This window comes from Apodemus sylvaticus, chromosome 5 (genome assembly GCF_947179515.1).
Source record: "Apodemus sylvaticus chromosome 5, mApoSyl1.1, whole genome shotgun sequence".
NCBI classification, from domain to species: Eukaryota; Metazoa; Chordata; class Mammalia; order Rodentia; family Muridae; genus Apodemus; species Apodemus sylvaticus.
Genome location: NC_067476.1, coordinates 160,580,999 through 160,595,266, shown reverse-complemented (window position 1 = coordinate 160,595,266; position 14,268 = coordinate 160,580,999). Strand labels below are relative to the sequence as shown.

At 47.7% G+C, this 14,268-nt stretch overlaps 1 protein-coding gene across 2 annotated transcripts in view; it reads right to left on the bottom strand.

The window, feature by feature from the left end:
* Nucleotides 1–14,268, bottom strand: part of Znf831 (zinc finger protein 831) — an 88,631-nt gene that overhangs the window by 28,246 nt on the left and 46,117 nt on the right. The gene's annotated exons all lie outside the window — the stretch shown is intronic.

The window sequence follows — 14,268 nt, the reverse complement described above, 5'->3', positions numbered from 1 at the left end:
TATCTGACAAAATTAGTTTTGGAAAAGGTAATGGGGGGGGGTGATTTTAACACAAATACAGTCATTAGTCCCAGACATTTGGGATACAATTATAAGCCTTACGTGATGCTGTAAACAAATCTCTTAAAGACTGCCTTAGAAAAGCAAAATGGAACATATTTTGTGAAAATTGCGAACAGGCATCTACTGGAAAAAATGAAAGTGACTGTCCTAATGCTGACTGAAAATGGGCTCTTTAGGGTAAGTCTCTGTGATGACACTGTCCTCCAGTTCTGAAGGTACTAAATCTCAAAGAGCTGGGATGAAAGCAGAGAGCTGTTCTCTGAAAGCCACATTAGGTGACTCAAGCCAGCAGCTCCGGGGATGACAAAGACGTTATTAAAGACGCACACTGCAGGTTCAGCTTGGCTGCCTCGTGAGTGTGAGCACAGCACACAGCACCAACCAATGCTTTATGTAACGATTACTTAAAGGGGCCTGGACCACAAGAGTAATCAGTGAAAGGTCAGAACTAGAGGTTGGCCTGTTGAATCTTTATCTCTCTATGCTGGTTTAGGTTGGCCCTAGACTCTTTGTTTTCTTTGAGTTGAGAAAAAAAAAAAGGTATGGGGCCTATATGGCACATGATGCCATCTTGAAACATACAGATAGTCAGTGTCTTGGGTTCTCCCAGAGATGACTTCCTAAAGAAGTCCTGGGAGGTACAGGTCAAGAAGAAACTAGAGAGAGATGGCTTCTATTGGCAACCCTTCAGAGAGAGCTGTAGGCAGGATACAGAAAAGGAACAATCTGGAGGAGGGTTAGTGCAGCATCTACTCAGACCCTTGGCATGTGACCCACAGTGAGCAGAACAGAACTCACTGGCTGTGAAAATTCTCACTCTCCTCCACCTCTTTGGAGGTGAAAGTTCTCCCAACATCTGCTGCCCTGTGTTCAGCAGCCCCTCTCCTTCCAGTGCCCCTTTAGCAGACAGATACCCTTTCTCAGCACAGGGTGGTCCACTACCACCTCCCACCTGGTACTGCACACAGCCATGCTGGGACTTAGGCTAATAATCTCCCTAATGTAGTTGCTAAGTGGAGAGGACATACAGGGGCCACTGGGAGCCACTGGGAGCCATTGGAGATGGAGTCCCCAATCCAACTGAACACCCTCAAAACAAGCAAATTTGCTTTTGTGCCTAAGTCTTTTTGAGTTGGATTTTAGTCTTTTGGTACCAGGAGTAGTGCTGGATATTCAGACAATCTCCTAACCCACAGGGACACTGAAGTTCCTCTAGACCCCAGAGGATAAGGTCAGTATATATTCTGAATGTCAGTTGACCCCTAGCACCTTCCTGCCCACGTCGACAGTGGGATGAAAGATTTACCTAACATTACCTAATGGTAGACTTAACCGCAAGGCTTGGTCCCCTCAGGAAGAGTCTAATGGGTCTACATTTGAGAAACAAATCACAGGTTAATGGAATGAGCTAGTCTTTTCTAGAAATAGACGCCTGCAGCGTGCACCGACTCCTCTGGCTTCCCATTCCACTGTGCTCCCAGCCATCAATTCTTTCCTTATCTAACTCCTCAGACGACTGCAAGGCAGTCCTCAAATTTATGGCGAGGCGGGATGATGAGCAAAGAAGAAGAATTGTACATGTGCTCGAGAGCTTCTGGGAACTCAAGCTGTTGAAACCAACTCCAGTCTTGCTAATCTAGCTTCAGAAAAGGCATTGATTGTCAGAAAACGTCAACACAAAACCAAACAAAATAGGAAGCCAAACTTGCCCTTCAGAGAAGTTTCCAGAACATGTCAGACCAGACTCATTCTGAGCTCCAAAATGCAGTTACTTAGAATGGACTAAAAAGATTTCTCATTTTTTTTTAAAAATTATGCATTGCATTTATAATGAGTCACTTCAATTAATTAAAATTAAGTACCACAGAACACAACAGATAAAAATTAATAACGGCAAATGAAGAGCTTCCTCTGCCACATAGGAAGATGCAGCATCTTATGCTAACACTGCAGAGTGAAAGTGGAGGACAGAAATCACACCTGAAAAACCTGCAGAACCCAGATGCAACTGTAAAAGGAAAAGAATTGCTTCCAGATGAAAACACATACCACCAATTCCATCTGAGTCATGAACGTGTGAGTTTGTGAGAGTCAAAAACATGGCCTACTTATCTCACTTGAGCAGAGGTAGATGCAGACATGTCTTTGATTCTCTATGGTCTCCATTGCAATGTTCATCGGTTTAGGATACAAGGAAGGCACAATGAGATGTTAGGTTGTCCTTTCGGACAATGGGTAAAGCCTGGTGGGATGGCAATTATGATGCAGGAGTTGTTCCATAAATTGAGGCAGCCTGAACTATGTAGCCAGATCTTATGTGGAGAGAGAAAATGGGAAAAGAACCCACAACAGCTCCTCAGCAGAAATGCTGTCTGCCCTGCTAAAGCAACAGGGTGCTATACCGGAGTCGACCACTAGAGGCGCCGGAACACCAGGTTCTACCATCAGAAGGGACTAAGGAAGCCTAGGCTGGATCAGGGTAGCTGAGTTTGGGAGATATAGGATACCCAGATAGCCTATCTTGGGAAAGATGCCCCCAAATCACAAATGTGGCTTTGGATCCAAGTGCCAAACTCGAAATGGACCCGGCTCAGAGAAGCTGGGAAGAAAGGAGACATACCCACCAGGAGATACAGACCTTTCTAGAAAACCTCCCTCCCCCAAGTGCTACTGCATTCCCCACGGGACTTCTAGGGAGTTGGAGGTGTGGAGAGCAGCCGTCTTCCTACAGTCTCCCGGGCCAGAAGGGAGAAAGAAAAGGAAGTTTCCCCTCAAATCCAACCCGTGAACCCCAAAAGAGAAACAGACAAACTGGGTTTGGCATTTGGCTCTCCTGAGCCAGATGCTGGCTGTGTGGGTGTTAGATAACAAGGAGAGATGGCAGTGAGCACCCTCCCACGCCCCCACCCCACGGGGTGTGTGTGTGTGAGAGAGACAGACAGACAGACAGACAGACAGACAGACAGACAGACAGAGTGTGTGTTTGAATTACCATCATGTAAACACTGGAAGATCTCTTTAGTGTCAAATTCTAGATTTTTCCAGAGATCAGAGCTGGCTTTTTCCCTGTATAGGAGCTAAGATTACCAGGATGACAGTTTGTTTTTCGCTTTTGTTTTGTTTTGTTGGGTGGTTTTCTTTCTTTCTTTCTTTCAGTACTGTTATTAGAGAAGCTAAGCTCAGTCCTTAGCAACAGGACTCTAGGTGTGAGGGCCCAGAGAACCTGAGTGCCGCATGCTGCTGCCTCTGCTGGGCAGGCTGCAGAGCCTCTGTCTCTGCTTTTCATCTGTTTTTCTAAACGGCTCCCCCCGCCTTGTGCTTTGTAAAAACACGGTTCTGAGCGCGAACTGGGATGTTTTGGGGCGGGGGGGGGGGGGGCTGAGCACATCCACATTCCTCCTCACAGGGACCCTCACCCCATCTCCCGCTCCTTCGGTGTCTATTTGCCTGTTTCCCTCACCCTGCAATGCTCAGCTTCTCTGGGTCTCAGCCTCCTACGAGGCCCCTGCCTGCACTCCTGTGCTTCCTTTCTCTGGGGGTCATCATTCTTCCTTCAGTACAACTGGGTGGCATTTACGTGAAAGTAGCAAAAAGGAACAAACAATCAAGGGTCGCCTGCGTGCTCAGACTGTAAGCTTCGCCTCTTCTGCAGGGGTTCAGCCGAAGCTGCCAGTACAAGACCAGCTGGGGATTAGCCTGCTCCTGTTTTAGCCATTTGAACTTCAAAAAATAAAAACTAAGACCCAGTAAGGAGCCCGGGTTCAGAGCAAGCCCGGGATGCAGTGGAGGGGGTCCAGTCACCCACTGGGGATCAGGTCCTGCCAGGTCCTGGGCAGCCAGCAGCCCGCAGCCAGCAGCCCTCAGCTCCTGCTGCAGTCGGCGCCCGCTATTCCTCGCAGGCGGCGGTAGGGGGCGCCGTTGAAGCTTGGTAGACGATTTTCCAGCAAATACAGAGTCATCCTTCGCTTTTTTTTTTTTTTTCCGGGTAATAAATCCACAGAGCTTGTTTTTAACCCCCACAAGAGGTTAAAGTAGTTTCATAAAAAGTTTTTGGTAAATTCATGGGTAACTTTTTGAGGTTATGTGAGGTTGTTGTCAAAAAAATAAAAAGAAAGGGAAAGAGAAAAACAGCTTTTAGCTGTTGTTCCCTCTCTGCTCATGTAAGACCAGAGTCACAGGAGAGCGGATGGGAGGGGGACTGGAGCTTGGTATTTTTCCAGAACAGTCCATGCACAGCCGCAGCTCCCCAGTACCCCTGGAAGCCCATCGATGGGGCTGGGGGTCGTGGGTGGCTGCCCAGGGTGTGCTCTGCACCCCAGCCTGCAGCCACCTGCCAGAAATCTGCCCCCGAGCCCCTGTCGGCGCCTGGGCTGCAGTGCTGCAGCCTTCTCAGTTTTTCTTACAGCTCCCAGCCCGCAGACCCCAGCCCAAAGCTAGTGGGGGTGTAGAGAGAGCTGGTTCGGGGGGTTTTGTATGCATTTCCCGAGTGGCAGGCAGAGTAGGGTTAAAAGGAATAAGAAGTTTATCCGATTGATAGGGAAGGAGACTGGAGGAGGTAGAGGGAAACAGCGCAGTCAAGAGAGGGGGCGTCACACATTAACTATGATTCAGAGACTCAAATGCACCGAGTTCGTTTTTCATCAGCCTTTAGCTAGAAGAGAAAAATAAGGAAATTATAGAAAATTGAGAAGCTAACATCCCTAAGAGCACTGTGCACTCGGGGGTGCTTTAATGAACACGTAATAATTTCAAATGTTCGTGCTTAGAGGTGGCTTTTGTCCATCTCCGGAATGTCAGGTGCCTCATAGCCATCAAACGCTAATGCCTGGGACAAAAAAAAAAAAAATCTGAAAGTTAAAAAATAAGTCAACATTTTAAGAGTTTTAGCAGAAAGAGGGGGTATCTAGGAACCTATCCACTATGAACTTGGGCACGACCCCCTGCCGGTGAGGATGGGGAAGGGGTAGCCTTGGCAGCCACCTCTGCCCCCAAGGGCCATATCAAAACTCAGGTGAGGGAAAACATTAGGCAGAACCCTCAAATGCGGAAGCAGGAAGCTGCTTGTTGTTGGAGCTGATTCTCGGAGCTCCCTGGCAGCATCCAAGGTTGAGGTGAGGGCCAAGGGGAGTGGGGAGCCCTGACTGGAGGTTAGGGCTCTTAAGCAGAGCACCAGGGACTCCTTGAGCTCCCTCTGGAACATCCATCACAGGTGTCCGTGCCGCATAAATACCCCAGCCTTTCTGTGGCGCACTAGGTACCCACTCCCTGGCAGCAGAATGGGACCCCGCAGCTTCTGGCTCATTCCTCTGGCCCAAAGGCATCTTCTCTAGATGTGGGGTGAAAACGGTAGCGCCCCCTACTGTCTGCTACCCTGGTCACACGCTACTGAATGCGGTAATTTTCTAACAGCTTCCTGCTAGGACCTAGCTCCCTGTTGGATCTGGAGGATCCTGTGAGGTGGGCCTCTCAGCAACGCCCCCCCCCGCGCCCCCCCCCGGCCCCCGGCCCTTGGAATGAGTCAGGGCTTCTAGACAGGAGCCAGGTTAGACACTAGCCATACTCCATTTTACAGATGAAGGCCTCGGGCAAAAAGAGACAGATGTCCCTCGACTTAAAAACAAATGAATTCTAAGTCCACAAATGAAATTACCGGTTTCTATAACACCCCCGCTTCACAGGAAGCCGGGAGACAGAGGACAGAGGCTTCAGCTTCTCAGGTGAGCTGAGTACAACAAGCAAAGAATGAGAGCAGATGCTCCGGCCAAACAACTTCCATCAAAACAACCGTGCCCTCAGCTCCCAGCCAGATGTGGACACCTAACCCCTCTTGATGCAAAGGGATTAGGAAAAGGTTAGGCAGGTGGCAAGGGCCATTATCATCAGAATCAAAAGTTCCCCATGACATCATTAGGGGGCTTAAAGGACTGAACAGCAAAGTCCCTTCTCCTTGTGATTCTGTCACCTAAGGTTGGTGGCAGATCACCTGTCTCCTCCAGGACTCACTGTTTCTCGGACATTTTCTGTCTCAGATTTCTGCTAACACCTTAGCTAGAATTAATCCTAAAGGTTCTAACCGAAAGGGCCAGTTGGGAATTGGGGGTGGGGGGGGGGGAGGAGTGGCGGGGTGGACGAGAGGGAGGGGCCAGCGAGGTGAGAGCGTGGTTGAGGGATCACAGCTCATCCTACCCCATTTTCCTCTCTCATTTGGCTGCCTGTTCTAACATTTCACAAGAGAAATTTCTAGAACAAAATTCAGGCTTCATCTGTAGTACTCCTGGGAAGGGTGGTTTGCCTAAAGGCTTTCTTTCAGGAGACTTGTCCCTAAGATCTGGTCCCCTCCTATCTCCATGAATATGTATTTAGCGCCCAGGCATTTTTGCCTTTTGGCTTTCTGGGGGTTGGGGCGGCCGGGAGTGGGGGCAGTTCAAACTTCTGAACTGGGGATGGTACCAGACTCAGTAGGTAGAGTGCTTGCCAGGCATATACAGAGCCCTGGGTCCAGTTCCCAGCACAGCACAAACAAGGCATGACAGTGCACTCTGCATGTGGAGACAGGAAGATCAGAAGTTCAAAGCCATCCTGGACTACTTAGGAAGGCCTGTCTGGGCTACATGAGACCCCGATTTGGAGACAGAGAGAAGAAAACCAGCATACAAGTTACTCCAGTAAACAAGACTCTATTAATGGTTGCTAGGAAACGCTTAGGATTTTAGATAAACAAGTAAACAGTAGTTAAGTGCTATTCGGATTCACTGACTGTTGTAGCATGTATAGTTTTAAAAAATAAATCTTTTATGATTCAAGGAGGGAAACTAGGAGGCTGGAGATACCCAGCAACGATCCGCTATCCCGCCCTTCCCCTCCCTCTGCAGTGGGGTCTGGATGGAGAGGCCTTGGGGACGGTTCCTGTCTGTGCCTCAGCCCTCCTTCCCCCTCCAGCCAGCCGTGTCAGGACCCCTCCTTCAGAAGCCTGATCACATCAGAGAGCTCAACGTTCTGCATGTGTAATGACCTGTTTACCAGTCTCCTCAGCTCCGCTTGCCAGACCCAGCTCTCCCAAAGGACAAGGGCCATGTCGTGCTCTCATTTGCCTGTCTTCTGCTCCCACACACTGCCTGGCACACAGCAGGGCCCGGTAATTGCATGCAAACCTCAGGACTCATCTCCTTCTTGAAAGTGTCATGGTCCTCTAGTCTCTGAGCACCTTGAGGAGAGCCCACGACTTCATCTGCCTCCCCCTCTCCCCAACCCTCTCCCCGCGCCCTGTCCCTTCTCCCTTCTCATGGGGTGTCAAGGGACGCACCTGCTCATAAGAACATGATTTATTGCTGTAACCTAGGGTTGAGACACCATCTCCAAGTTTGCATGGATGGGCAGAAGCATCTTTTGTCACTTGCCTGACTCCCTCCTCTTGAGGCAGTCATCTCTGCTTGCTTCCCAAGAGCTCCTGGAGGATAACTCAGTCCGGCCTGGCCAGCCATACAATATCTCTCTGTAGCTGGATTAAAGACAGGCAGTGACCTAGACAAGGCCTGAGAGATTCCGTTTAGGGACTTGGTCTGGGACAAGTATTGGGGTCACAGAAGTGTGGAAAGGATGTAGCCGTTCCTTGTTGCCTAGAGACAAAGTAACTGAGTCCAGCAGACATCAGTAGAAGCCACTTTTTTCTCTACATGAGATAAATGGCTCATTCCTCCCTTCCTTTTCTTACCACCCCTTCTCATTTGTTCTTGAGCGAGTGTACATGGGCGTGTGGATGTGCATGTGAACACATGTGTGCATGTGCGAGTGTGTGTGTATATGTGTGTGCACGCACATGCGCATACGTGTAGACAAATGTCTACTTTTCTCACAACAGAATCATCTTAACATAGGTATACAATATACAGTGTTCTTAAGACAGTGTGGTATCAGTTGGGGACAATAAAAGTTTTAAGGGGCTTCAGAGATGACTCAGTTCATAAAGGGCTCACCCTCAAGCTTGAAGCCCATAAAAAAAAAAAACCCACTAATGTTAAAGTAGAGGCAGGAGAATTTGAGGGAAATTTCTAGTTAGTCAGCCTAGTGGCCCTTTCTCAAAAAAATACGGTGGAGAAGGCTGGAGAGACTGCTCAGTGGTTAGGGACACTGGAGAGACTGCTCAGTGGTTAGGGACACTGGAGAGACTGCTCAGTGGTTAGGGACACTGGAGAGACTGCTCAGTGGTTAGGGACACTGGAGAGACTGCTCAGTGGTTAGGGACACATATTACTCTTATAGAAGAGTGGGGTTCAGTTCCCAAATCAGGCAGCTTTCAACTTCCTGTACCTCCAGCTCCAGGGTGTCTGAGAGCCCTCTGACCTCCTCCTTCTCCTCCTCCTCCTGCTCCTCCTCCTACACACACACACACACACACCACATACAGACTCACACATACACACACATACACACACACACACACACACACACTTTTAAGAAATCTTTCTCTCTGGCCATTCTCCTTATTTTATCCCGGAAGTCCCTTTTGTCGCCCTCCATGCCACCCTGATCCAGAAGGACTGAGATTGGCATATCTAAGCTCCTGTTTATGATGAAAAATGAAGGTAGCCCCGTCCCAGTCTTTGTCCAGAGGCCTCCATATTGCTGTTGGCTTTCTCGGGCTCCCAGAGGTGGGCAGAGCTTCTCTGAGCTTGCTGCCAGGAGGGAACTGACTAACACTCCGGGCTCAAGCAGCCTGCAAATCAATTAATCTCTTTTGCAAATTGCTAACCGGGTCTAATGAATTGGCCAGGCACAGAGGAAGTCCTGTGTGGCTCTGTGTCCTTAGCAGGGACAAGACTGTCCCTGAGCAAGGCTGAGACATCATGCCTCTGCTGGAGAACAAATCAATTAATATTTGGAAAGAACATCAAATTGTGCCCAGTGGACTTCAGGATTGCTCGGGAGAAACTTCTCTGAGGTCTAAACAGAAAAAGATTCTTAGCAGTGCTCTCAGGTTCCTACCGACTCTGAGGCATGGCGAGGAGACCCTGAGAGAAACAGGCAGGCAGCAGGAAAGGCCTGGGCTTTATGGGTACAAAGGCTGCATGGACCACATCTCAGGGGCAGAGGACCCAGCTGGATGAGACAAATGGAGGGACAAGGGATCTCCTAATAAGTGACCGGCAGAGACTGATTAGCAGGCAGTTTGGAAGGCTGTCCTGAACATGTGTAAGAGGAGGCCTAGGAGATAGCTCAGTGGTTACCACACAGCCAGGAGGACTGGAGTTCCAGCTCTGAGGAGGCAGAGGCCCACCATGCTGGCCAGTTGACCTAGCTGGTCAAGTCCCAAGTCCAGCGGTTAACCCCATCTTAAAAGCAAGGTGGCAAACAATTGGGAAAGAGACCAAACATCAACGTCTGGCCTCCATACCAGCATCCTATGATCTCCCCTTGAGTAGAGAAGGCAGGACCTGTACGATCTGTCCAAACTCCAATTTTAACAGAGGACCTGTTGGATGGGCTGAGGGCTGCCCAAGCCTTGGTTTTATTTACCATTTGGAGGGAGCACCCACCACTGTGGAAGTCACTCAAGAGAAAGCATTAATTCCCCCCCCCCTTTTAAATTATAAGATAAAGTCTCAACTCCAGCTCCTACAGGCAGGACCTGGGGTGCAAGGAGCACATGATGTCATGTTCAGATTCTTGTGTCCAGAACACAACTGGACCAGGGACACATGGAAAGTAGCAGAGCCAGAGACGTTTTATTAAGTGACATACTTCTGAGGCTTGGTGGCAGGTGCTGTTGAAAAGACTGGGACCCAGTTTGAGCTCAGTTTCTGAGGGCACAGTTTCCTGCTCATCTGTTCCTGAGAAAGGGGCAGTATTTTTCTGCCAACAAGAATATTTTTATACCCTGCTGTACATTCTCCTCCTCACCTGTTGCACACACCCATTTTCTCTCAACATTAAGATCAGACAAAAGCCTCGGATCAACCAGCCTCCCCTGCTTCCCACACTGGCAAATTTCATTAGAGGCACAATGCAAGATCTTAGACCCTAGCTTAAGGGGCTCTGGCTACAATGTATTCACCAAAAACTCTTGTTTGTAGTGTGGTTGATACTGCCTTAGGGCACACCAGATCAGTCTTCCCTTGATGAAATGATGAGCAGTTTTTGTTTAAAATAAATGTATTTAAGGGGTTGTTTTGTTTTTTGTTGTTTGTTTGTTTGTTTTTGAGTGCTCTTGGAAGAGAACAAGCCAATAATTACTTAAGGCTCACAGTGGATGCAACCCTATTTGTTTTAGGTTTTTGATTGGTTGGATTTTTTTTTTTTTTTTTTTTTTTTTTTTTTTTTTTTTAGGCATGGAGGTTGTGGGGTTTTTATTTGTTTGGTTTTGGTTTGGGTGTTTTTGTTTTTTTGTTTTTTGGGGGTTTGGGGTTTGGGAGTTTTCTGTTTGTTTGCTTGTTTGCTTGTTTGTTTGTGTATGTTTCCCCTTTCTCTTTGTTTTATTCTTTGGTTTTGGCTTTAGTTTGTCGGGTTTTGTGTTTTGTTTTATTACTTTTTAGACAGTGTCTTGCTCCATATACGAGGCTGGTCTCACACTCACAATGATCCCCCTACCATAGCCTCCCCAGGGCTGAGATTATTGGTCTGTACCTCCACCACCAGCACACATGAACTGAGGGAAGCCCACAGGTATGCTGGCCATCACATTCCTCACGTGAGAGAATGCATGCAGCTTGCTAAACTCAGGCCTCTCTCAGCTTCCATTTCCCTATCCACGCAACAAGGACACAGTCATTCCTCCAAGTTGTTCAGAAGCACAGAGTCAGATGTGCCTTCTAGACTGGAGAGGCTCCTTCAGAAGCTTAGTTTTCAGAGGTTTCTAGAGCCTCCCTTCAGAGATGCAGGGAGAGCACCTGCATGTTTACTGCTGTAAGCCATGCTGACTGCTGGAAACCGCAGACCATAAACCCAATGTACTTCTTAACATTCTATAAAACATCTCCTTCAATCAGTGACTTTGGATGTGTCATCAGGCACAGGGCCACACTTGGGTCCTCTTCAGCGTTCCAATTTTAGTCTGTGTACTGAGAGGCGCGGCAGGCCTTCCAATCCACCCAGAGAAAATCCGAATAATTAACCTTCGTTACATCAATGTTCTCCCTTTGCTTCCGTAAAACTCGTTTCTAAGGAAATGTATAAGAGCACTGTTTCTGCCACAGAATGTTCTAATGTACCCCAGCCCCAGCTCTGAGTAAACAGGACAGGGCTCACTTAATGGAAAAGGCCCTTTTACCGCAAGGAATCTCAATAATAATAATCATCAAAGCGGATGTGTCATCCATTCGAGAGATGCACATAGAAACAAAGTGGGGCCAAGCTAATTACCAGATTCTTTCTGCAGCCCTGGGTCAATAACTACGATATTAGGCGAATGATAATGAGCCTGGAAGTGGCTTCGTTTCCAGCTCCCCAAGAAGAGAATGTCCCTCTGGGAACACAAACACACCCCAGGGATGCGGCACCCATCTCCACCTGCCTTCCCCCCACACCCCCATTATGTTCTGAAGAAAGGGTGCAGCATATCAAAGCATACTCGTGCTGTGTCACACGCCATGCCACCTCAGCAGCCTTGTTCAGGTGGGGCCAGCCCTTGGTTTGCACAGACTTAAGAGTTTTCAGTTGCATTCTTCTGATGGACAACAGTGAGCTGCCCCAGGTGCATGCTGGGAATCCAGCTCAGGTTCTCTGTAAGAGCAGCCTACGGTCTTAAATGTTGAGCATCTCCCAAGCCCCTTCAGTTGTCTTTCCTAATGGGAATATGAAACAATGTGTGTGTGTGTGTGTGTGTGTGTATGTGTGTATGTGTGTGTGTACAGTTGTACCTGAAATGCTTCTCTTCTTAAGTGAGACCCTGACTTTGGAAACAGTGGAAAAGCCATGTTCAGAACAAGGTTTGTTGGTGAATTTCCCCCATGGCCTTGAAAGGCTGGTCTTAAACTAGCTGGATCCAGCTGGCTCAAGCTGGCACTTGGTAAAAATTGCCCCCCCCATCTCCCCCTGTCCCCAAGCTGGTAAGAGAAGACTTAGGTGTTCAGGGCAAAGGCTGGGCCTCATCACATATGCATAAAAATGACGTCATGACACCTACACCTCACTCTCCCCTGACCTGGGAAGATTGCAACTCTATTACTTCCCCTAATCCTCATCACAACAAACCAATCCATTATGATGTCACCGACCTTTTGGAGGCTTAGTGATAAACCAGGCAGCCCACGCCTCACAGAGAAGCAGGGACACCTGAGACCTCCTCACACCCTGTCTTCTGTGGGTGGATTTACTGCTCACCTTCAGGGTGGCCTGGGTGGGTGGATGGCCAGATGGCCTTTCCCCTCCTTCTTTGAGCTCATCCGCCAACACACTGAGGACATTTCTGCTTTGATTTGTATACACAAATCATAACCAAGAAGAGATTTTTTTTTCAGAATCTTCAACTACACTTTTCATCATGGAAAATTTTCTTTTTTGCCTTAAAGAATAAGCATACCCTTCAAGACCCTAGTCCCCACTACAGTGTGGAAAAGGACTGAGGTGGAGGAAAGTGGTATTTGTAGGCTTGCACTAACTACCTTCATCTCCCCAGAGTTTTCATCTCTAAAAAATGAGGTAACAGCTGATGTGCTGTAAGATTGGGGATTATGGGTCTGTGAAATTGAGTTTTGCTGCTCTTCTACTACTGCCCAAACTAGACCCCTGCTGTCTATGTTCTTCCATGGTTGACACAGCTTGGAAGCACAACGAGAAATCAAGGCTGTGCTTGGCCTTATTCAATCTTATGTATTACATGTTGGTTTACTGGACACAGGATCTCCTGTATCCTAGGCTGGACTCAAACTGGAGCCAAGGAAATCTTGAACCCTGATCCTAAGCCTTGATTCTATTACCTTCACTTCCTGAGCACTGGGATTCCTGGCATATGCTACCACATCTGGTTTGACTTAGATAGATAGGTAGATGGATAGGTGAATAGATAGATAGATAGATAGATAGATAGATAGATAGATAGATAGATAGAATCCTGTCTATTATTCTATTATTGTGCTGAGGATCCAATCTAGGGTTTCATACAGACCGAGCAATGGCTCTTCCATTGGGCTACACCCTTCTGACTCTATCTGGCTTGGAAACTGGCTTCTGATTGAACTGTAGGATGAGGTTCAGCAAAAAAGCAAAGAATCTCTATTTGGGTGTTTGCTCCGTGGACACAAGGATTTGCTACAGCATTGGGCACCTGAAGGCAGAGGCTGCTGACACAGCTAACTCTGAAATCATGGCTCCTGAGAAGGGACCTGAGATTCGCTAATGAACAATGGGGGCCAAGATTTCACTGGAAGCAGAAAGAATAACTTTCAGAGTTTGTCTTGAAAAGCAAAAATGACAAGGGTGCAGAGATCAGAGTGAACCTATTATTAAAGGTCATGGTATGAGCTCTGCATTAACTGGGAATATCAATGAGAGCCAATTAGGTATTGATGAATATGGAGTGCATTTAGCACATAACTACCAGGTACCTTATTTTCAATTGACTTCTACACTGTCTCCCTGGAAAGACGCTCTTTGTTCTTGCTCTTCATAAACACATTCCAAGATTCTATCAATTTCTTCAAGGGGCTTCTCTTGAGCATGAGACCCCTGAGTTTTTCTCCCCACCGTAATCCTTGTTGGATTTCTCTAGTTCGTTTTTCACCTGCCCTGACTCCCCCCATGAGTGTGAATGAAGTGGACATCCCATGGTCACTTCCATCAACTCCACGACCTTCAACATCCTGGCTGTAATTTTCACTTAACAATCAATTCACAGTTGTCCCCTTCCTCACAGGGAGTATGTGTCAAAACCCACCACAGGTGACCGGGGCTTCAGACAGTACCAAGCCCTAAGTGGACTTTGTGTTTACCTGAACAATTAGGCCCACAAAGAGATGAACTAGAAATAAAATTGACTATTTATAACGACACAATGTTATAAAAGCGGCTGGGAACTTACAAACTTTGTTTCTAAAAGTTTCCATTTAATGTTTCACCAGTCTAGGTGGTGGGTAACTGAAACAGCAGAAGGTAAGGAAGGGGAGAAGGGGAGTCTACAGCGAAACTTATTCTGAAGAGCATGTTCGGGTCTGGGATGAAGACAAAGAGGAGAGACCATCAGAGATGAGAACATGGGAGGATAAATAGGAGGCC